We start from the raw sequence: 25094 nt of genomic DNA, 5'->3' as shown, positions 1-25094 counted from the left end.
GACAAATCTGTACTACAACATATGAGCCCAAGAATGGGGATTCCTTCCTTCTCCTTTGCTCTCTGTCTTGTACAGATATCTTGGGCAAGCTGTTAAAGAGTCTATTCAATAAAAAGGACAGCAGTTTGTCAAAAAGACTATAAACTATCATTATTTGCCAATTATTTCATTATATACTAGACTAACATGAAAAATGATCTTGTGATGTTTATATATTATGACAGACTGGAGTAAGCAGAGAATATATAGTTAATAGGGGCAAAACAAAAGTTCTGAGTATCAGCTTTATTCTGGCTCCAAGAGTGGAGAAGTATTTTCCTTTGCAGTGAGACTGACTTCTGTCAGAAACCTATGAATCAACATTCATTGAGATTCCCCAACAAGAGTAAGTGAGAATGCAGACACCATCCTAAAAACATATGATGAATGCTCAAGATCATGCTTGCCACTCCGATCGTCAATACCTTGGAGACTGACAAAGTTCTAAAAGTTTATATTACCACTTTGGGTACACCTAGCATAAATTTAGAAGTTGAAAAGTGTGGTACCCTAAGTTTATTTGGTCCAAATCTAGACCTAGAGTACCTCATATTTATCTGACTCCTTAAAGATAAAAAAACGCATTACCTTGCCATACTGGGAATGTTATCATATAGTAACAACTTTTTTGTTTACTCTTATGATCAAAATTAACCATACAAGCACAGGAAGGAAGTGGACTGGAATACATTTCCTAGAAAGATCCCAGAAGTGAGTCAATAAGTGATTTTTGGAGAGACACACTGACAAGGCTTTTCACCACCAGAAAACTAGTTGCAGGAAATATTGTAAAGCAGGGGCTAGAGGATAACAGACCTGGAGCTGGAGGCAGTACCTCTTTACCAGTATAGGTTATGCCTGGTTCTCTTTTGAAAAATCCAGATGTTGACTACTGGAAAGTAGTAGTAGAAGGGATTTCCTTTTGGATACAGACCAATTCCCTCATAAAAAGAAGCAAATTCTGATTAATTGGTAGGGACCCTAACCTTATAGGTTAATTACAAGTGTGACATCCTCAGATGACTTCAGAGGGATGACCAAAAACATTCAAATATAATCAAATTTTCTTCAAGGAGAGAAGTCTCCAACATCCACCCAGAGAGATCTAATTGCTGAGGCTTATAGACCACTACAAAATGGCAAACGTAAATCCTTATGATGCTGTGGGTGAGGTTTGGTGACTCAGAATAACATTGTCCACTAGGGATGTCTTGCAGATGTTAGCAGCTATAGGATAGGTGATCATGACACCATAGTAAAGATTTTTTGCCTGACAGTGCAATAAATGACTTTTTACATCTTTCCAGCTGTCAAAGAATGTTCTAGATTTACAAGAAAATGCTAAAAGATATAGAGAAGCAAGACTGGGTCCCTAGGAGCATATTCTGGGACTTCCATGTCCTTCAAGTTTTTTTTTCAGTATACAGCTATCTTTGTCAGACAACTTCAGCCTCAATAAACAGCACAAGAAAATTTACTACTGTCCCTATGAGATCTACAGAACTGGAATGGCCCTCAGTACTGACCCTATGAGATCTACAGAACTGAAATGGCCCTCGGTACTGTCCCAATGAGATCTACAGAACTAGAATGGCCCTCAGTACTGTCCCTGTGAGATCTACAGAACTGGAATGGCCCTCAGTACTGTCCCTATGAGATCTACAGAACTGGAATGGCCCTCAGTACTGTCCCTATGAGATCTACAGAATTGGAATGGCCCTCAGTACTGTCCCTATGAGATCTACAGAACTGGAATGGCCCTCAGTACTGTCCCTATGAGATCTACAGAACTGGAATGGCTCTCAGTACTGTCCCTATGAGATCCACAGAACTGGAATGGCCCTCAGATAGCATTGCTAGCCTTGTTTTTTCCTTCTGTATTTATTTATTGCTTTTTGTTGACCAGGATGTTCCAAATGAAAGCAAAATGGCCCCTTTTCAACACAGACCTGGGGAGAAAAGCTTCATTTACTAAGTACAAATGAAATTGGTGAAACAGTTAAAAAGCAGACTTAGCAATATGCAAATAAAATACAATGAAATAGTACAGAAATATATTCAAAGATGTGGGAGCAGACTATATACATTGCAGTATCCAAATAACTACTCAGTAAGTAGTTTTGCAATGAAATCCTGAATATACAATAACTGTAAACTTAGCTATAGATTCTAAACGTGCATAGCTAAGTTCTGATAATCAGTGTAATGCATAGAGTGATTTCAGAATGTAGAAGAGTGAGGAGCATGAGATGAAAATGCAGAAAGCAATGAAGAGGGAGTTCGATTTAATGTTAGCACGATATTAAATTGGTTTCAGTTAGACTAATATGTTCAGTATTATATTTACAGAACATTATAAGAGTGGGAATAAGGGGAGTGGTCCCATATGGTGCTAGTGCAGAAATACAGCACAGTAACAGTATGGCGCACAGCGGAAACCTGCTGGATGATGCAATAGTTTATAGGGAGAGGCTGTGAGTATAGGGGAACATGTGTACCATGCAATGTGGGGGTGTTATCAAAGGGTAGGAATTATACATTGTAACATATGTAATAGAGTCAGGAAGGGAAGTGAAGAAAGTTGGATGGCAGTAAGGTACAGGGGACAACAACCGCTATTGTGGGATATAGGGGAGAATTGAATGAGGATATTAGTGGAGAGAAATGCCTGCCTATCCAGGGGACGTGCAGGGACAGAGGTGAGAAATGGTGAAGTAATGTTTTGAATCTAATTAAGTTGGCTTGTTGTCTGAGGGGAATGGGTATGGAAGTCCATATTTTGGAGATATAATTAGAGTATAGTGACAGACCGGCACAGTTATGGCTTTTGGTTATTTCTAACAGACCTTTGTCCATGAATCACAGAGGTCTGCGAAGAGAGTACAGATGCACATAATTTAATAGAGCAGGGCGGTTATGAAGCTTATTAAAATGTTATGGACAGTTACCAATTGTGCTGTGATGAGGTAGTGTGGGAATTCTAGCCACTGCTGTTGTGTTAAGGCCAAAAACTGATGAGATTTTGTGGTATAACTTGCAATAAATCTTATCTTGTTATAGCATTATTCCATTTGGTTAACAGAGTCTGTTGAAGGGTGGAATAGATTGGTGCTGCATATAGCAGAACTGCAAGAAGACATATGTATATAATTTTTTTTGCATTCTCTGTTAAGAAATGTTTGCTATAGTACAGAAGATCAATTTTGTTGAGTTTTCTTGATAGTTTGTTATATACAGATGTTAAATTTTAGACAGTCATCTGTTTGGATGCCCAATAATTTAGTGTTTATTTGTGACTAGATCAGTAGGAGTGTTGTGATAGTGAAGTTCTTTTTTGGAGTGTGAGGAATTTGGGAAGTAAGAGCTTGTTTTTTTTAATGATTAGCTAGAAATGTGACTGACTGAACCGTGAGTCAATACAGGAAGATGCTTTTTGAAATTCTGTGAAGGATTTTCCCGTGGAAATGAGTGTGGCATCTTCCACCAACTTAACGATTAAGGCATTATTGGTGGCTGTGAAAAAGTCGTTAATAAAGTTACCTTCCAAACACCAACACTTCTGTGCACAAAGGAATCCAACTCAACTGACACGCCTGCTGTTTATTGAAGTTATAAGTTATACAAACTACTGCAAAGCACCACTAACCCATTTCTAGAGTTGTATGTAACCGCCCAGAAATAAAAGCTGGCATGCACAATCAGTTGATTTTCAATCATACAAGCTGGCTTAAGTTTGACAAAACAAATGTATGCCATTATACAAACACACACACTCACACATGCGCACATGCACACATATAGATATTATGTTAATCACTAATAGGATCAAAACTTTAGCAGACTGTAACACATAAGCCATTCTACTTTCTTTATAAATCCACTACTGCAATATGATTTATCACATGACTTAATGTAACATTTTTGTTTGTATTTTAAAACGCATTCAAAATTCACACTTAAATTTAACCCTTATATGCACATGCATCTAATAAAATTTGCCAGTTACATTCAGTTTCACAAATCATCACTATTGCTACCACTTGCTTTTTCTTGTACAAAATCAATTATAAACAAGTAAACTATTTAAAAATTAATACATTGCTTAGAATGTCTAGAAAGTGCATTAAACTGGTCTTTTTTTATATATGTATGTATGTATATATGTGTGTATGTGTAAATAAATATATATATATATATATATATATGGAAAAAAACAAAAACCCACAGGCAAACAGTCAGCAGTGTTGGTAATGTAACTGGATCTCAAATAAAGAAACCAAATCCGCTTCCACAGTATAGAAACAAAATTTAATACTGACACAAGGAACAAAACGTAAGCGCTTTCACGGACTGCCTGTCCGCTTCCTCAGACGTAAATGCATACTAACAGACTTTTCTTAAAAACTAAGTAAAACAATCAATCAATTAAACAATTAAGCAAATAATAAAACTATTACCTAAGTGGTCTTGCCTGCAAAATAGGTTTTAGAGGTACAGATTCATTTAGACCATGCCCATACTGTGCACCTAACCTCAAGATCCACCTCACTTCAGCTGTTTCTGTTAAGTTAATAATATTACCAAGTCTAGGGTTGTTCGGAACTATGTGAAGAATTTGAAATGAAAAAATATGTGTAGGATCATTATTTAAAATGTGCTTAGAAATAGCACTATGCATTTCTTTCCTCCTAACACAATAATAATGATCACGAATTCTTTCACTTAGTGATCTATTTGTTTTGCCCACATAGTAGCAAAAACAAACATTGCAGTGGGCAACATAGACTAAATTTTTTGTATTGCAAGTACCTGTACATCTAATGTTCCACAGTATGCCTGTGTCAGGATGTCTAAAGTACCTAGATTCATCAATGTGGCAACACTGTAAACAGTTGCCACATTTCTTGGTACCTCGCAGCCATACTGGACCCTCTTCTACAGAATTGGATTTAGAATAACAGATCTGTTGTTGTAATGTCTGACAGTTTTTATATAGAAAATGTGGAAAACAACCTACTAAATCCTTAGTGGCAGGGTCTGAAATCAAAATATTCCAATTATCATATATCATCCTCTGTATTCTGCTGTTGTTATTACCATAGGGAATAGTTATAGACACCGTGTTCCTTAGTCCTCGTGTCTTAGAGGTTTTGAGGTAAGGATGGGAACTGAAAAAAGGTTTTGCTCTATATTCTCTAAGGTATTCCATTTGATTGTTAACTGCATCTATCTCTTTCTGATCATAACCTCTGCTTAAGAAACTTCTGTGTAGAAGTTTCATTTCATCTCTGAATACAGAGTCATCGCAACATAAACGCGATGCTCTCATGGCCTGTCCCTTAATTATGTTGTTAAAACAGGCCGGGTAGTGCATACTCTTACGATGTAGGTATGCTGGTTGGTAGCAAGGTTTCCTGTACAGTTTTGTTTTAACAGTGTCCCCTTCTACATAGATATTTACATCTAAAAAATCAATACTTAAACAAGAACATTTACCAGAAAACTTTAAAAACTGACATGTAGAATTGATGTAGGAAAGAAAATTAGAATAAATGTGTCATCATCAATAATGATGAATAAATCATCTACAAAGCATCTAAAAAACTTAATATAAGTTTGGTTGGACAGATATTGCTGTTCCCAAGCAACCATTACCAGGTTGGCATAGCTATTTGCACAGCTAGTGCCCATAGCTATGCCCATGGCCTGTCTAAAATATCTTGAGTCAAACAGGAAAACATTGTTATCAAGAATCTGTTCCAACAAAAAACATAAAAATTCTGCTTTGTTAGGTGACATCTTATTCTCCTTTAACATAATATTATACACCATTTCTATGCCACTAGAATTGGGGATGCAAGTAAACAAAGACTCAACATCCACTGTAACAAAGGCCATATTACGTGTATAACCATAGTCAGTAGTGAAGTCAAACAGTTCTTTCAAAAATTGTTCTGTGTCCTTGAGAACATAATTATAGTCAGACAAAACCTGCTTCAATTCATAATCCAAATACACTGACAAAGGTTCAGTGACCCATCCAGCGCCAGCTACGATGGGTCTAAAGGGAGGAAATTCAGGATTCTTATGAATTTTTGGTAGGCCATGAAGTCTAGGCACTACAGGATAAGGTACATAAAAATTTTTTTTTTTAGTTTTCAACTAGTTTTTCCAGCATAAAATGATACAAATGTAGAACAGGAGGCAATGTCAACAACATAATGTGATTCATAAGTAAAACATCCTGGACTCATTTTTACAACAGACTTTAGTTCCTTCCCATAAGAACTGGCATAAGTTGCAATTATAACATTTGTCTGTAGCTCTAAACCTAGACCCATTTACCCACTGCTCACCCATGGTTTCTCTAAAATCTCATTCATATTCATACTTCTCTTAACGAAGTTCATACAAGAACCAACTATGTGAGACACTACCTGATTGCTACATAAAATACCCCTGTCCTCACTCACGACAGAGCCGCTGTGTGTGTCACAGCCATCCCTGTCCCCCATTCATGATATTTATTACACAAAATAGGTACTTCTATCTAGATCAGCACAAGTATCCACGGTCTCTCAATGAACTGTTCCACAAATCGCTTCCTTTTACATCTGTCGTTAACTTATCTAACCTTGTTTTCATACTCATAAACTTTTTTTTTTTTTTAGATCACAAAGGTGCATACTCCTGTAGTGCAATACAAAATACTACTACAATGTTTAAAACTAATGCTAACTTCTAGCATTCTTTGATCTTGGCTTTTACAAACCAATGCATCTAAAAAATAATGCATTGTGGTTAAACTTTAAAAAAACTTGTAGTAAAATTAATGTATTTTATAAACTCCCCGGTTCACTATGAACTCCATTCTATAACAGAAAAAAATATTATCAAAAAAAGCAAATGTAAATACTTATTTTACTATAAAATGAGTATTGTACATAAACTCGTTCTCAAGATGATTCATTACAAAGTTTAGATAAATTTTGGGGCTATTGCATCTCCAATAGCAACTCCCCTAAACTGCTGAAAAAATGTCCCCAAACATAAACTAGTTACTTTTTATCACTCAATCCATCCATTCACCAAGAAGCTTTATTTATTTTACAAAATACAATGTATTACAAGCTCACTCATTACCTATGCTATGCGGAATTAGTATATATAAAGATCTGGCGTCAGTACTTACTAAATCTGTATCCCCTTCAGACAAAATGTTTTGCTGTCTCCTTAAAATGGAGATTCCTTTATTAAGCATATGCTGGAGAAAACAACATCTTTTAAAGCTTTAGCAACCAAGATGGAAATTGGTTCCAATGCAGAATTTTTCTTCTGAAACTATGGACCTCATAGGAGGATTCAAGTTATCAATATATCTTCAGAATTCCAAAACAATATACCTATAACTGTATCAAGGACTCCAAACTTCATACATTTCCTAACTAATATTAGTTGTATTAAATTGTCATAGAATCAACTGTCAATCTTCCAATAACATTTCATAATCTCACATTTGTTTTACCATTTTGTAACAATCACCATCTTTCAGCTTTTCTAGCATTTTTACTTCATGTAAATCAAAATCCATTTTAACAGCTGCCCCTCCTCTCCTGTATCAGCTTTTATAAAGCATAGACTATAATCACTAAAATGATTAATCAACATTTCTATTTTGTTTAAACTGAAAAGCTTAACCATACTTTTGTTGTTCAACAATTTTCTGTTACTCTCACAACTGTTATCAAAAGTTGCTGTAGTATGGCATAACAGATTATTTAAGCTAACATTAAATCATCCTCTTGTATTTTTACCAATCTTTTAAACAAAATCTTGAAATTTACATTTCTAATATATGCTTTCAATTTATTTACAGTGTCCACTAACTCTGCTGATCATGACAGAATAAAAGAGAAACTTTTTTAACATCTATGTTCTGTTTTACAAATGAAATACCTTGAAATCCATAGGTATCAGTTCATAGTTTAGTACTTGGCTAACTGCCCCTGCGAGACATTTTAAGCCTAGCCAGTTACCCCTTGTGAGACTCAAACCTTGCACTTTGTGTTTGTAAGGCAAACACCTTAGCCATTAAGCCACCCTCCCAACCCCCCTCTTCTTTCCCTGACAATCATTTGAGATTTTTATTTTGGAATTCATGTCATGGATAACAACTGCTGTATTCTACCTGCTCAACTCTACTGTTATTGCCATTCTGAGTCCTGGATGACTGGCTACACAAGCATAGAAAACCACCTGTATTATCTTCTGTTGTATCACTAAAGCAAACAAGTAATTGCCCCCTACTTGAAATCAACACATGGTGACTCTATGGGAAGACCACCTAGTGTTTTTGTGACATTTTACAGAAGTAGATTGCCAGGACTTTCTTCCGTGCAAATACTGCTGCTACCCAGTTGTTCCCCAGCCAGGTTTCAAACCCAGGTCTCATAGTTGGTATTCCCGCACCTTAACCTCTGCACTATCAGGCCAGAGACTATATTACTGAAACTGATGACAATACTGTTACCACATACCATTGTTACATTACTGAAAAACATCTTCATCTCTTTCTATATTATCCAAACACTGCATCTTTCCCATTCACCACTGGCTGTATTGGTAGACTATGTTCCTGGTTACGTTGGCTCCTTAATGACCCACACCTCAATGGATACTCCTCTAGGTGTGCTCACTCCTTCTGATGTTACTGGGCACTGGACATTCTAGTAATGTAGCAATAGCAGTGTTCCCTTTGGAATCACTGTAATCCCTTTCAAACTTCTTGTTCACTTTATTTTGTTGAACTCTGTCCTCTCTTCTCAGTCATTCATAAGTACCATGTTAGTGGTGATGTCCTTCTCCAATGCTGCTGGAATCAGTTTGTCATATGATAATAACAGATTTTTACTTAATATTTCCAAATCTTTAGCAGTGTACTCTTGCAGCAAATTTACTAGGGAAAGTCCTGCTTCCTCAAGTATGTTACACCATGTTGTTCCTCAGGATATTTGAACTTGATAGGATTCTTAGCAAGCCTTAAACCCTTTGGTATTCTATTGCTCATGGGGCTTGCCTTAAAATATGCCAAGTTCACTTTAACTTGTATTTAAAAAAGGTTTGCTCCATCTCCTTAAAAAAAATCTCTTCTTTATTCAAAACAATACATATTGTCCTTTATTTAAAATAAAATTCTCATAGAATCCAAACCTACTATCTTGAAGTGTGGGTTGTTGTCAAATCATCCCAGAACAAATCTAGTAACCCAAAGTTATTATATTCTTTGAAAGAACACAGACTGAACCTCCTTAACTGGTGCATGGTGAATAAAAAGCAAAATAACCTTCCAAACAATACTTCCATGTTTGAAGGAATTAGACTGAACTGATATAACTGCCATTTATTAAAATTATATAAACTAATAGCAATCACTTTTGTTTTAAACAATCACTGACAGGATCAACCCTTCATCAGACTATAAAACATAAGCTATTCAGCTTTCTTTAAAATTCCCTAGTAGTAATGTGATTTATCACATGACTTAATGTAAAGTTTTGCTTCTTTTTAAAAAACATGTAAGTCATACTCCGGTCTAACTGTTTACATGCACATGCATTTAATAAAATTTGCCAATTATATTCTCAGTTTCCCAAATCATTATCTCTGTTACCATCACTTCCTTTTTATTATACAAAATCAATTATATAAACAAAGTTTTTATAATTAATACATTCCTTAGAATGTTTAGAAAGTGCATTAAACTCTGATATTGGCCATTATCAGGGACAATGTATTACAGTTCTTAAAAAATGAAAATTCCATTTCATTAACTGAAATCCAGGGATTATACTAATGCTTTTTCTAAGTGTAATTTCTGGTTACTGTTGTCATTTCATTATGCAAGCGATAATGCCCAAAAGAGTGGGCACCATCAAGTATTTAATGTGTGCCCAGGGGGAGTTGTAAGGCCCGATGCCACAGACGAGGGCTTTACCTCCTCTGAAAGGGCATTACTTCCTTGATAATGCCCATCCTAAAGGGCATTATTGTGCATTAGAAAATCAGTTGGTTTTTTTTTTTTTTTTTTTATATTTTGTATATAAAACAGCTTCTCCGTCAAATATTTCAGACTTGCTATACCATATGTAATTATTGTTGGTGGAAATATTTTACATTCAAAATGTGTTTAATGTCCAGCCACACACACACATTCAGAAGCACAGACACACACACTCGTGCATGTGTGTGTGAATATGTGTCAAGCAGTTACACAGCTACTTTGCTGAATGAGTACCTCAGATGTCTCACTGTAATCGAATGAATGAATAAATGAAAAAAAAGTTATAGAATACAAGGCAATGCAAAACACTACCTCCCCATATTCTTCGGTGTTGTAATTCTGCTCTAGCCTTCACAGAATGCCTGATTTGCTGGTAAATCACTGAGGATTAAAGACAGTCAATAATGCCAGACAATAGTGGTTTCATAGTTCTTATTGTTTAGGCAATGCATACTGATGGGCTATGCAGTTGATAGTCTCGCTATGTCTTTCCCTCTCTCTATCTCTCTCTCAGGCACACAAAGACACACGTTACTTTTGTTTTCTTTATTTTCCTTTTTTTTATTTATCCGATCTAAGCAGCAAAGCCATGTTCAGTGAGTGTAAAAATGACGGCTGTTTGATTTTTTTCCTGCCCAAGTTTCATGGCACCTTAATATGCTGCTATGAATCAGCAGACTTGTTTTTTTTTTTACCAGGCATTACCCATACATTAACACCCTGTTAGAGAACGCTCATTTTCTAATCAGGATGAAGATGTACGCTTTGCCCGTTCGCCAGGATTTGTAGCGCCTCCATATATAAATGTATATATGCAAAACTAGAAAAGATTCTAGGTTGAACACTTAATGGCAGCATTATAAGCATAAAATGTGATACGAAATATAAGTTTTGTTACATGAATGCTATGACCAAAAATGCCAAAATTCCATAAAAGTCCAATATTTTTCAGATACTCTGATGGTCAGAAATCATGACAGTATCCAGGGAGAGAAAGCATTAGCTTACCTCTGGTGGGTGTAACCACTTTCCTGTTCAGAGTTTACCAAGTACCTCTGTTATATGGCATTGTGCCAGGCCACCATTCAGTGTGACAAGTTTATTGAACTTAGCAAATCATATTAAAACATACAAATTCACATTTTCACCCACTGATTAATAAATAAAAAAAAATGAAATTTAAAATATAACACTAACTATGATATATGGTATAGAAGCAGAACTATCATTTTTTAGAGTGTGGGTGTAGCATTAAACCATTTTATTTCTGAGGCTACATCCTCTCAAATGTACGTGATTATTTTTTCTCATGAAATTTCCAGAATTTTTACCTGGACTGGCAGTCTACTTAGCTAACTATGATCTGAGGCCCAGCTGAGTGCGACAAAGCTGGTATTTGACTAGATTATTTTAGCTGAGCAAAAGTGACAGCTTGTGTTATATCATCTATTTTTTCAGCCAAGATCATGCTTTCTTCTGCAAGTTACACATTAGAAATGAACATTGCTATCTCAGTATGAGATCCATTACAAATGACATTAGCTGATGTTGATCTTTAGCAACAGAATAGGAAGCTAAAAATATTCTGACTTTTTGCTTTATGTCAATAAAAGGCCTCTGCATCTGCTATTTTAGACTAAAGGCATAGATATTTCAACTCTACTGAAAGTAAAAGCTATTCCTTGAAATGCAGTTTATTGGAAATAAGCATTCCCTTGTTGTTTTATCATATTATCAGTTGTATATAACTGACCTTTACAGTACTACTCTGCAACAGTTACTGAGTTACACATTTTCCCCCTCAACAGTGGGTGTTCGAAATTTAATATATGAAATTTAATGAAGCCTGATATATAGAAGTTAGTATGGACACTGATTGGTGACTTACACTATACATTAGGAATTCAGGACAATGATATTGAAAAGGCTTTCCTATGCAATACATTGTCAACATCTGTGCAAACAAACAGTAGGCATATATGTCTGTTTATTGCATTTTGTTGATGATGTCAGAGCAGCTTGATAATCCTGTTTTCAGTAGAAACTTACAAAGAAGAGTTGCATTTATGCAGTTATGTATTTTCACATATTATTTATATTTACATATACGTGAATACGAGTCCTGGACAAATATCCCCCACGTCTATAAATACCATCCATTTAAAGGTCTGAAGTGTAATAAACAAAGTATCTGGTATTCTTGGTTCCGCGAATGCCTTTTGTGACAAGTGATAAAGTTGCAATTTATGTAATAACTTTCCATACCCTAGAGCAGCAGCAATTTCATTTCTTACATCACACATCCCTATATATTCCACTTTTCCATTTGTTTATATACAGTTTTTTTTGTGTACTATACTTTTCATTATTGATTTCAAGCAGTTATTTTACTTTACAAATTTTGATTCATAAGTGCATTAATTGGGTTTTGTGAATAGGAGACATGCAGTAATTACAAGTTACTTAATTATTACTTTTTAATTATTGGTTAGTATGTGTCATTAGTCTCTAAAATACTAGGAGTGTCATGGCTGTCCTTAAAAAGGGTTCTGTACATGAAGTGGAGTCATTTTATTTTCAGTTAGTAGTAGTATTTTTAAATAATTTAAAATCATGTTTTAATGAATTTCTACATGGAATTGCCAGTTTTATTCACTCTACAGCAATATGGTTTGCACAGCTTCCCAGACTTCTCAGCCAGCTTTGGATGTTATGATAGGAGGTACCGACAGCCATGCCAGGAGAAATATGGCAGTCGATATGTAACATATGCCAGAACAGTTGGCTGGAATTTTGTAAAGAATTATATGACATTTGTGTATCAAACTGATTTGTAGAGATGGTTGTGATTAAAAATGTATTTGTAAAGTTGCTTGTGTTAAAATGTATCAACAGTGTGCCCTGATGGAAAGAAAATAAATGTACATGCATTATTGTGTAGTAGTACCTTGTACTATAAATTCTGTTTTAGTTAGACTCTCCTATGTTACAGTGACAACTCACCCAGGCCAAGCTGGATATTGTACATTAATCTTGGTTGAGCAATGTATATAGGACTATATGCTTGTTGTATTTGTTTGAACATATTTTTAGTGTCAAATTACTGGTTAGGGTTTTTAATTTAACTTGGTAACTGTAGTGTTATTAGGCTGTGTCACCTATTTCCCTTCCACTCCTTTCTTATATTTCACCAATTATAGAGACAGTCCTACCTCCTCTAGCATCCCCTTATCAGCTTTTCCTAATCTTTTTTTATTTTTCTTTCTTTCCATTTACAGTTCTCAGCTAAAACAAACACTGCGAGGTATCCCTATAGCAATTCTCTACCAGCAAGCTGCATCTGCAAAAGTCAGTGGCCGGTTTACTTAAAGTAACGGCAACATTACAGTGCCTGTTAATGCTTTAACCCTTCTCTGATTGTAAATTTCATTTAGAATGTATTCAGGGAGTGCACACTACTGGCAACTCGGACCCCCCGCCAAAGATCTCTCTAAACCCAATACTTTCTAGTTTGGAATCATTGTTTCACTAGGTCTTCTTCTTCCCCAGTACATTTGCCAATATTTCTCCCACTCCATACTTACTCCTGGCATAAGGTTTCTATTTATCTAAAAAATCCTACTCTACATAATTGTCAGCTGCATAGATACTTTCCACAGCTCCTGGTAGTCTAAGTGACTGATTGTTCCTCACTGTGCAGTTGTAGAACTTGGCTCTGCCTTCTCCATTCCCCCCCTACCATTCCCCCATTCCCTCCCGCCCCCAAATCACTGAAATTTATTCTAAACCTAACCGCTCCCACTTGTCTACCAATCACCACCTATACAATTTCCAGTTATATCTCACATTTTCACATTAACCTTAACAACACCCATCCGTTACCACACATAAGCCATTAACCTATAACCAATCCCTACCTTTTTACCATTACAAAATGCTATCAATACATTTTATATTACTAGCTCTGTTAACGACTGCTGCTCACTTAACAAAATATCATTCACAAATAGTCTCCCCTCATACTTTTCACAAAACTACATCTACCTTTTCTCCACACCTAATTGACTATTCCATCTTAATATCTCTGTCCATCTTAAATATAACAAAACTCCATCACACCTTATACAGACTACACCATATTAAACCAAACCCCAAAAATACCTCTTTTAACATTCATAAGCATATAGCAACATTCTTCCAAACACTAGTAACCATAGCTACCAAACTTATTATAAGTGGAGACATTCACCCAAACCCAGGCCCCCAAAATACCTCCTCACCACCCCCTCAAATGCAAGATATAACCAATCATGGAAGGGCTCCAAAATACTAATCCCAAATCTAAACCTGCGGAGCATAGTTAACAAAGTTCAAGAATTACACACCACTCTATCCCATTATAACCCCGATATTGCTGTTTTAATGGAAACCTGGTTAAAAGCACACATTACTGACAATGAAATTACAGGGCTGCGGTGGTGGTGCTGCGGTAGCGTTGTCGCCTCACAGTTAGACGTTGCCCGTTCGATTCTCAGTTAGAGCATCTTTTGTGTGGTGACGTGCGTGAATGGGCGTTCCTTCGTTGAAGGTTGTGTGTTAGGCCTGGCAAGCCAGCACGTAAAAATCTACTGCCAGTCATTAGCGGACCGGAGTTCCGCTGTGGCGACCCCTAACCGGGAAAAGCCAAAAGACACAAACAAACACAAACAAACTGACAATGAAATTACACCACCTGGTTAAAACATTATTAGAGCAGACAGGAACGTAAAAAGAGGTGGAGGGGTAGCCATCTTATTTAAGAGCAGTCTCACACTTTTACCACAAAGCCTAAACACAGATAACCTCAAAAACATAGAAATCCCACCTACTAAATTTCAACTTAACCAAAACAAATTCATATAATATATAGCTACCTATATCCCACCCAGAAATAGCATCTCCACTATAGAGCACATCATCCAGTCAATATCAAATTCAATAGCCCAAGAAACTATTATGGGTGACTTTAATATAGACTGGACAACTTGTAATTCACTTAACCCTAGCAATCACATCAACCTGTATGGCTTCACACAACTCATTCAAGCTCCTACATGGATAGATAAAAACTCCCAACTGTCAGTCTATACTGGAATGGACACTAACAAACAAACCTCAGAATCATCAGGTTAGTGGCTGCTTACCTAACAGCCTCAGTGACCATATGCCAACCTATCTATTGAGAAAAAACACCAATTCTGTCAAGCTCCCTACGTTCCACCAAATCCGCAGTAAAAAAAAACTTTAACCCCCAAGACCTAATCAATACCCTAAAAAATGTAACTGGACTCTACTAAAAAACCTGCCCTTGATGCTGTAGAAGATTATTTCAATAGTACCTTCCTTGAAATTCTAAACAAACTGCCCCCCCCTCCCCCCAGGCCAATTCATATTAAATCCATGGCTAACTAACACCACCAGAATTCTCCTTAGGAAAAGAGACAAGGCTTGGAAAATATGATTCACCTGTAAAACCGAAATCAACCACATTGCATTCCAGCAAATTAGAAACAAGGCTAAACACCAAATCAACCTAGATAAAAAGAACTTCTACTATAACCTGCAACATAAGTACCAGCATAACCCCCCAAAATTTTGGAATAGCATAAATGCCATTCTCCACCCAGGACATTCTACTACCCCTTCCCCCAACTTACCACACTCTCCTACCACCATTGCAGAACAATTCAATAAATACTTCATTGAAAGTGTGCTATCTCTAATTAAAATTAATTCCACAGAAACATCATTAGCCCTCCAAATTTCTCAGTATTAACTGCAACTCCTTCTGCTTTCAGCCTGTTCCCACAGCTACCATAAGAAACTACTCAAAAAAACTCAAACCCTCTTCAATAGCAGCTGACAAGTTACCAGCCGAATATTTAAAACTAGCAACTGAAGCCATATCTTATCCAGTGTAGATCCTTATTAACAGGTCCATAGCAGAACATGTCCCAGCAATACAGAAAATCGCACATATTATCCCCTTACACAAAGGCGGAAATTCCACAGAGCTGACCAACTACAGACTGATCACCACTCTCTCTCCACTATCTAAACTCCTTGAAAGCTGTATCCATTCCCAACTGATTCATTATCTTACCTTCAACAACATGCTAGCAACATGTCAACATGTGTTTAGGCCCCATCATAGTACCACAAATGCACTCCTCAGTTTCACCAATACCATCAACCAACTCAGAAACAATGGTAAAATAGTTTCTGCAGTCTTTCTAGACTTGTCCAAGGGCTTTGATATGGTCTCTCACCCCAACTATTAAATACACTCTCCAAAGTGAACCTCAGCCCCTCTGCACTTCAGTGGTTCAAAAGCTATCTACAGGACTGCCAACAATCTGAAAAATGGCTTAACGTCCTATCCCCCCTCCCTTCCCATCACACTAGGAGTACCTCAAGGCTCAGTTCTTGGGCCACTACTCTTCACTATTTTTATAAACCACCTCCATAGTGCTACTCCACTGGCTACAACAATCAAATATGCAGATGACACAACACTTATATGCGCTGCTAATAACCTGCAACACCTCAATTATATAACCCAAAAAATAATTCTCAGACAACAAGTTATAGCTCTCTAACCATCAGGTCATACTCAACCCCAATGAAACAAAACTCATGATCTTCCAACCCACAAGACTCCCCACCCCCCCAGTACCTTCTACATCACAGCTAGGAATAATATTAAAATTAATGCCAATTCACAAACAAAACTACTAGGAGTAATAAAAGATAACCTAAGATTTGACCTACATATAGCACAAACAATTACGGAAGTTCACAAAAATATTAGTACTCTTTACAGAAATAAAAAGCATCTAACTAGCACCTCTAGGGTTGCCATTGCTAAAACCCATCTTCTATCAGCACATCTGTATGCTTCCCCAATTCTCACCAACCTTTAAGATTTTAATTAAACTTGAAACATGCTACAATAAAATAGCTTAATTTGCAACTGACTGCCCACATCATACCCACCACTGTCACTCCTTAAAAAAATCTCCTGGTTAGAACTTCCACAACTTCTGTCCTATAACCAATTTGCCTTACCACACAAACTTTTATATCAACCTGAAAAAACGCTCTCCTTCTAAATATTCTCCAGCCCCATACCACAAATCGAAGTCTTCGGTCAACAAATAAAGCTCTACTACAAGTGTCCAAATCCACTAATATAGCAGGGCACCCCCTATTTCCTCATCATGTAGCAATAAGGTGGAATTCACTGCCTCACAGCATCAGAACTAACACAAATAGCAACCAATTCAAAAAGATTCTTAAAAATTATCTTAACACCTGACGTTGCTCCTGTACTACTCCAGGCTAACTAGTTTTAATAGTTTCTGGTCAGAATTTTTTCTTCTTCCCTGGCCACCTCATAATCTATGCTCTCTCTCATGTCTATATAATCTCTAACCTCATCTTTTTCTATCCAATTTCCCCCTACAAACCCTTCTTCTGCTTACTTTGAGAAATTACAATGTCTACACTACAATAATGAATTATATCAGATGATTGTATAATATAAATGCCAACTATAACAGCACAGAATTGTAATTTCTGGTGTACTGTATGTCTTTTTATATTTGTTGTATAATTTCTTGTATAAGTTTTGTATAATCTCTATATATGGAGTTTTTCTCCCCGGACCACCGATGAAAATGGGTCTTACTCCAGTTGGACTTTCCCGGTAAAATAAATAAATTATTGCAACTGAATTAAATGTATACATTTTAACAGAGAATACTGGCAGATAAGAGTTTAATCACAATCCAGCTGCAGCAAACTTTAAAATATATCTGAAATTAAATTACTTTATGGGTTAAGCCATAAAGATGTTATACCAGTTTTGAATGGAGCCAGAGACACAATGTCTGTACTACAGAATAGGTTGCAGCTTCTGTAGGAAGAGTGGAATGGTTTTATGCTTTTATGACTTCCAAGAGATCTGAGTAAAGCTGTATCTGTGTGTATGGTAACACAGCTTCTAGTGTTGGTGATAACATGGGAAACAGAGTCAGATGACCAAATATGTGTGATGTCATTCTGTAAGCTAAAAATAATATTTTGATATTAGTAGGGGCTTGCTCTCAGCATTCTGCAATCTGCCTTGGATATGACAACAAGGACCACTCATCTACTTTATCTTGCCTTTTAGTAGTAAGCAACTTAACTAGGGAGCATTAATTCTTTTAGTCAACCATTACTATTTCTGCTAATATTAACTTCACTCAGCATAACTGAATACCCTTTTAAGAGCCTTATAGTAACTGACTGGTGTGAGTGACTACCTAATCAGGAATAAATAGTGAGACTAGCTAAATACTGTTTTATATAACTGTGTGAAACTTTCTGTCTGTGTTATTTTTAAACTTTCTGTGACTGAAACTCTGTTTACTATAAATATATATTTAGTGTTCTCTTGTTCTTTTATTTATTATTAAATATATTTAAACTTTTCATTGTGGCTGGTCCTTTTTAGAAAATATTTGAGCTTTGAGAGTATTTGCATATATTTATTTGGTGATAAATTTTGCCAACCCTGAAAACCTTGCTGTTTGGTCAACATTGCCATTTGTGTTAATATTGGCTTCACTCAGCATAACTGGATACCCTTTTAAGAGCCTTATAGTAACTGACTGGTGTTAGTGACTCTACCTTATAGTCTAGGCAAAGTTTGTAGATCAGGTAATCTGTGCCAGCCTTTCCCCCGTGTGTGTGTGTGTGTGTGTGTGTGTGTGTGTGTGTGTGTGTGTGTGTGTGTAAAAATTAAATCTCAGAGAGTGTGTGTGTGTCACCTATTTGGGGCAGGGACACAAAGTACCGGTTTCACAGTGGCAATAGGGAACATTATTGGGGGACCTGGGGAGAGACAGACAAAGACACTCAGACCCCGGGCTGAGTGTGTGTCCTGTGTGCTCTTAAGGGAAATTGTGCTTGATGCAGGGAGATATGCATCTGAAAATATTGAATGTATCCATTTGTATTTCAAGTGAACATCCCTCTCCAGTGACAGTGGTGAGGATTCAGGCTCCTTAATTACTGGCCCAGTGTTCAGACGTCAATGGCACAGATTCACAGAAAGAGTCAGTATCTGGATGATCCTTCAAACAGCTACAGTTTATATGCACAGATGTGGCTAGGTCACTTAGAGCCTGGTGTGAGACCCTCATTTTGCATCCCCACCACAACTTACACAAAGAGAAAAAAAAGTGCCCTCAGGACAGCTTGAAGAGAAAAAAAATAATAGCTTAAGAACAACTTTTTACAAAAATGTAACAGCAACCAAGGGCAAATCTAAACAGGAAGTTTTATTGAAAGTTTAAGCGCCATCAGAGTAGCACCTTTCTGAGTCTGTAAGAGTAATATTTTAAACTTTGGTCCTGACACCCCTCCAAATTCAAGTCACTAAATAATGACAGACATTTTAGTTTCATGCTTCACACTTTGGTCCTGACACCCCTTCAAATTCAAGCCACTAAATAATGACAGACATTTTAGTTTCATGCTTCACACTTTGGTCCTGACACCCCTTCAAATTCAAGCCACTAAATAATGACAGACATTTTAGTTTCATGCTTCACACTTTGGTCCTGACACCCCTTCATATTTAAGCCACTAAATAATGACAGACATTTTAGTTTCATGCTTCACACTTGGTCCTGACACCCCTTCAAATTCAAGTCACTAAATAATGGCATACATTTTAGTTTCATGCTTCACATTTTTTCAGAAAATGCATATTTTTGCAAAACTTACTATTCTAGCAACCTTCTGAGTTTTTAAGAACATTTTAAACTTTGTCCTTGACCCTCCCAACTTCAAGAAGCTAAATAATGAAAGACGTTTGAGTTTTAGACTTCATATGTCCAGTTATGTCCTCAGCCTTTAAGGCCTTAAGCTTAAACTCCCAACAATGTGCCACACCACTAGGGAATGGAAACACCTACATGGAGCCAAAGAAAATAACAAATCTGCAGGTCTATAAATTTATCACTACTATTACATTGTATGATGCCCCTCCCAGTCACCCCTCCAGGAAATATAGGTACCATTCCTCTACAGGCGGCAGGTCCTCAATGCAATCTCTAAGGCCAAGAACAGTACTTCAGTGGGCCCTGATAATATCACAGGATGCCTCCTAAATAGCATGAAATATGGCCTGTCAAGCCTTCTAGAATATTTATTAAACCTCAGCCTCCAGATAGGTTTTATGACAAACAAATGGAGGACTGCAATCGTTACCCTCTTCACAAGGAGTGGGTCTTCCATATCCCAGGGAACTACAGACCCATAAGTCTGACTAATCTCATAAGCAAGGCCATGGAAAGAATTATCATGGAGCTAAATCACCATAGCATAGGAAACATACAGATACTGGACCCTCTCCATTTTAATTTTGTCAAAGGCAGGTAATACTTGCCTAACCTGGTGGGCCTCCGATCTCTGAAAAAGACTTCCCATCACGTCAAGCAAAGCTCATCCCTAACCCTATTCAAACTTAATTTGGACCATCTGTTGGGATTTGATAAATTTACTCTTATGTCCATAATGGGCAGGGGTAGCCTGTGAATACTTTAAGTCTACAAGCCTATATCATAACCATAAAATTCCTTGGGGTATTGACACATCAGCAATATATTGATAAATTTGGGGTAAAGTAGACTAGGCTTAAAATTGCTCTTGGTCACTAGCCTAGTAATTACCTTTGAACCTGTGTACATCTCTGTGTGTGTGTGTGTGTGTGTGTGTGTGTGTATGTGTGTGTGTGTGTGTATATATATATATATATATATATATATATATATACAGTAATATATCTACATATATATATATATATATATATATATATATATATATATATGTGGATCTAGGACTATTGAACGAAAGTTCAATGGTCCGAATCCACAATCACCGAACACACTTTAAGGAAAGTGCTTTCACTGACAAAGAGCTTTCATTAAAGTGTGTTAAAAAAAAAAAAAAAAACAATAAATCTACTTTTATGCAGGGGGACAAGCCCCCCCATGTGGGGGGGGGGCTGTGCCCCCCACCCCCCTACTTTAATATTCTCACTCCGAGATTGCACTACAGTGAGGGAAAAGGGAATATTCCCTTATCCGCACCATAGTACGATCTCCGCAACAGGCATACTTATGCGAAAGTGCTTCTTCGGTGAAAAGCACTTTCGCGCAAGTATGCTCGGCTGATAGTAATTCGGTGATGTTGTCATTCAGGGATCAGTACAGATCCCAAACATATATATATGTAATTCGGTGATGTTGTCATTCAGGGATCAGTACAGATTCCAAACATATATATATATATATATATATATATATACATATACATATATACATATATATATATATATATATATATATATATATATATATATGTGTGGATATAAATCAAAGAGAAAAAAGGAGACAAACCCTTTAGTAAAAACTGCAAGAAAGACTCCGCAAGCTAGACTCTTCACTATATAATACCTTAAGTATCCTGCAGTGGAGGCCCAAGGGATATATGCAAACGATCCTTTAAGGAAATACCAGTGTTTCAGCTAGATGGCTTCAGAATGCCCATGACTTTTTACTTTTTAAGTCTTTATGGATAAATTCTGGCCAATAAAGCCAAACTCCAATAGCTGCAAACATGTCATGCCTTGTTTCAAACTTTTTATGACCACATCAGAACAGCTTATTAATACAAAACCTACTATTCTAGCAACTTTATGAGTTACAAGAGTAACATTTTAAACTTTGAACTTCATCCTCTCCAACTTCAAGTCACTAAGTAATAACATACATTTCAGTTTTAGGCTTCATATCATTCAGAAAATACATACTAATGAAAAATATGTTATTCTAGAACTTTTATTTCCTTTCTTCTTTCCTAATGATGGGCCCATTACTCACCAACTTAACTCTCAACCTCCCAGGAGAAGAAAGCTGGACAAAGCCAGAAATAATGGAGGGACAAAGTCCCAAAAATAGAGACAGATTTAAAAAATTGCTCCTATAAACTTCAAAAGTCCGTAGAATAACAGGTTTTGAATTATGTATTTTCTGAAGGACATGAAGTCTGAAACTCGATTGTCTGTCATTTTTTCATATTATTTAGTGACTTCAAATCTCAGTAATTTTTTTAGAAAACCACAAATTTTATGAGGAAAATACTAAAAATATGAGGCAAAAATTTGGACAGTTGAGAGGTTTACTCACCAATAAACTAAACAAAGGAACAAAAAGCAGTACCAAATAAATAATCAATAATGTCAGCAATGACTTTGAGCCCATCTGACATTTGTGCAGTCCACACTCATACTTCACACACAAACAGCCAAGCAATGTGTCTTGCCAATTACGTTTCCTTTTTAAAAAGTAATTATCTTCACTACCCAACCCGCTCCACCTAGCATCCCAATCAGAAGCCTTTGAGTCATTGCCTGAGACTCATCCCTTATGAAAAATGTAGGGATTAGCAGATGGACAAGTAAGATGATATTTAAATGGGGCAGTAATCCACAGGAGTGGAACCAAAACAATCAGAAGGGTGCAAAGGGCATAATTACCTTAGTTAAGGTAAATTTCTTAATTCTGCTCCACACTAAACTAGACCTGAAGTGGCTGCCCCTTTCCATCCTTTATATGATTCTGATGCCTTAGAATTTAGAGTATGCACTGAGATATAACAGTCTCAGACTTAGCATATATTCATGGCTTTGCACTTTCACTGTTGGTGTTTCACGGTTCACAAATATGATTCTTGGAATTTCAACATAAACCCATTGTTTTTTTTAATATAACTTTGTCTAATACTTCTTTATTAGGCTTATTAATTTTGGTTTTGTTTCAGTTTCTTCAGTTCTTCTGCAGATTTTACTGTTTTCTTTCACAGTTTTTTCCTTTCATTGTGCTTTCATATATTTGTATTTTCATACATTTATAGACAGTGTTTATTTTGCAATCATTGTGTGTGAGCATAAATGTTTTAGTGGCTGTGTTGTGTTGGTGTTCTGTGCATGTTTTTTCCTATGTGTGGTTATATGATGAAATGTTTATTTTCTGTAATTTTGATAATGAGGAACATTTACTGTTGTTAGTTTGATTTTCATGTTTTGAACTAGCAAATTTTAATTGCAATGATGTGCATTTTACGTTTTGTGGATTTCATAATCTCACTTATTCTTACTATTTCTCCCACTGAAATGACTAGGACATGCCTGTGTTTCATATTACATTAGTTTTTAGTCTCTGTTAGTGTTTGTGGTTTATCTAGTTCCCTTTTCTATTCTGTGTTGGTTTTGGTCTTGTTAAAGAAAAATGTATTTCTCATGATTATTCTTCACAAAATGCATATTAACTTACAGTTTCGGCCAAATTAATTGTTTAATAATTGTTTGTGTAAATTAAAAATAGTATGTAGTATAGATGCATAGTTATGCAAACCACAAATAAACTAAGAAACTAAAAAAACACACCATAAAACGCCAAACTGAAAAAAACGTAGGATCCAAACCAAAGACCACAATGAGGCACAATAAACAGCGCTTTCATCCACTTTAATGACGTGAACTTCATCAGAAAACATGAACTATCACCTACCCCTCATATAAATACTTAATTACAGGAAATGATGTAACAAATGTTATAATTTAAATACTTACTATAAAAAACTACAAATAAATTTGAAATAATAAATAATACAACTAATGATAAAAAAATATATATGTACGTATGTTTATATATACACACACACATATATATAAATATATGTATGTATATACCATATGTATACATCCATTATGTGAATAAGTTTTTACATATAAATTCATGTTATCTATACATAAGAAAACACTTTACTGATACAAAAGAAGGCTTTGTGGCAGCTTCTTTTTGGAGCTGATGTATTCCCAGGGTTGAATGAAGTTATCAATATAAAGTGTTTTCTTATGTATAGATAACATGAATTTATATGTAAAAACTTATGCACATAATGGATGTATACATATGGTATATACATACATATATTTATATATATGTGTGTGTGTATATATAAACATACGTACATGTACATTTATACATATGTACATATATATTTTTTCATCATTAGTTGTATTATTTATTATTTCAAATTTATTTGTAGTTTTTTTATAGTAAGTATTTAAATTATAACATTTGTTACATCATTTCCTGTAATTAAGTATTTATATGAGGGGTAGGTGATTGTTCATGTTTTCTGATGAAGTTCACGTCATTAAAGTGGATGAAAGCGCTAAGTTTATTGTGCCTCATTGTGGTCTTTGGTTTGGATCCTACGTTTCTTTCAGTTTGGCAAACCACAGATACTGATTGTAGTTCAAGTATTTTACAACTGCATTCTAATATCTAGTGGCAAGTGTATTAACAGATGACTGAAGGTAAAGAAAGGGCTAAAGGGGTTAAGGGATGTTACTGTTATCTACAGAGTCTGGTTCTGGTATGCCCAGGAAGGGAGGAAAAAAAAAACAATATGAAAAAGATTTTGTTTTATGTGAGCTCTGACTTTCCCAGGCTGGGATGGGTAGTTCCAAGAAATGTTGGGGAGAATAGCATGTACTGGTACTGAAATATAAAAGGTCGAAAGCAAGACTGGTTGCCAGACCAGGTGGCTTGTGTTTTTTTTCTAAAACATTATTATGAAAACATGGTTGTTAACTGTTCACGTGCAGCACTAAGTGAGAAGCACGAGGGGTGCAGAGACCCTATTTGTTAACTAATGTGAAACAGCAGAGTTCTGCATGCATGTTACTGATAAGAAACGAAACATAAACTCAATGTTTTTGCTGCTTGGTGAGACTGATTTGAAAACTTTGTGAAGGCAGTCTCCCAGCGCTGTGTTGTCTGATTTGTGAATAGAGGAGGACATAATTTCACATCCTGAAGAGTTATTCTTG

This window comes from Protopterus annectens, chromosome 15.part0 (genome assembly GCF_019279795.1).
Source record: "Protopterus annectens isolate FY-2018-M chromosome 15.part0, PAN1.0, whole genome shotgun sequence".
NCBI lineage: Eukaryota > Metazoa > Chordata > Ceratodontiformes > Protopteridae > Protopterus > Protopterus annectens.
Note: the sequence above shows the minus strand (reverse complement) of the source record.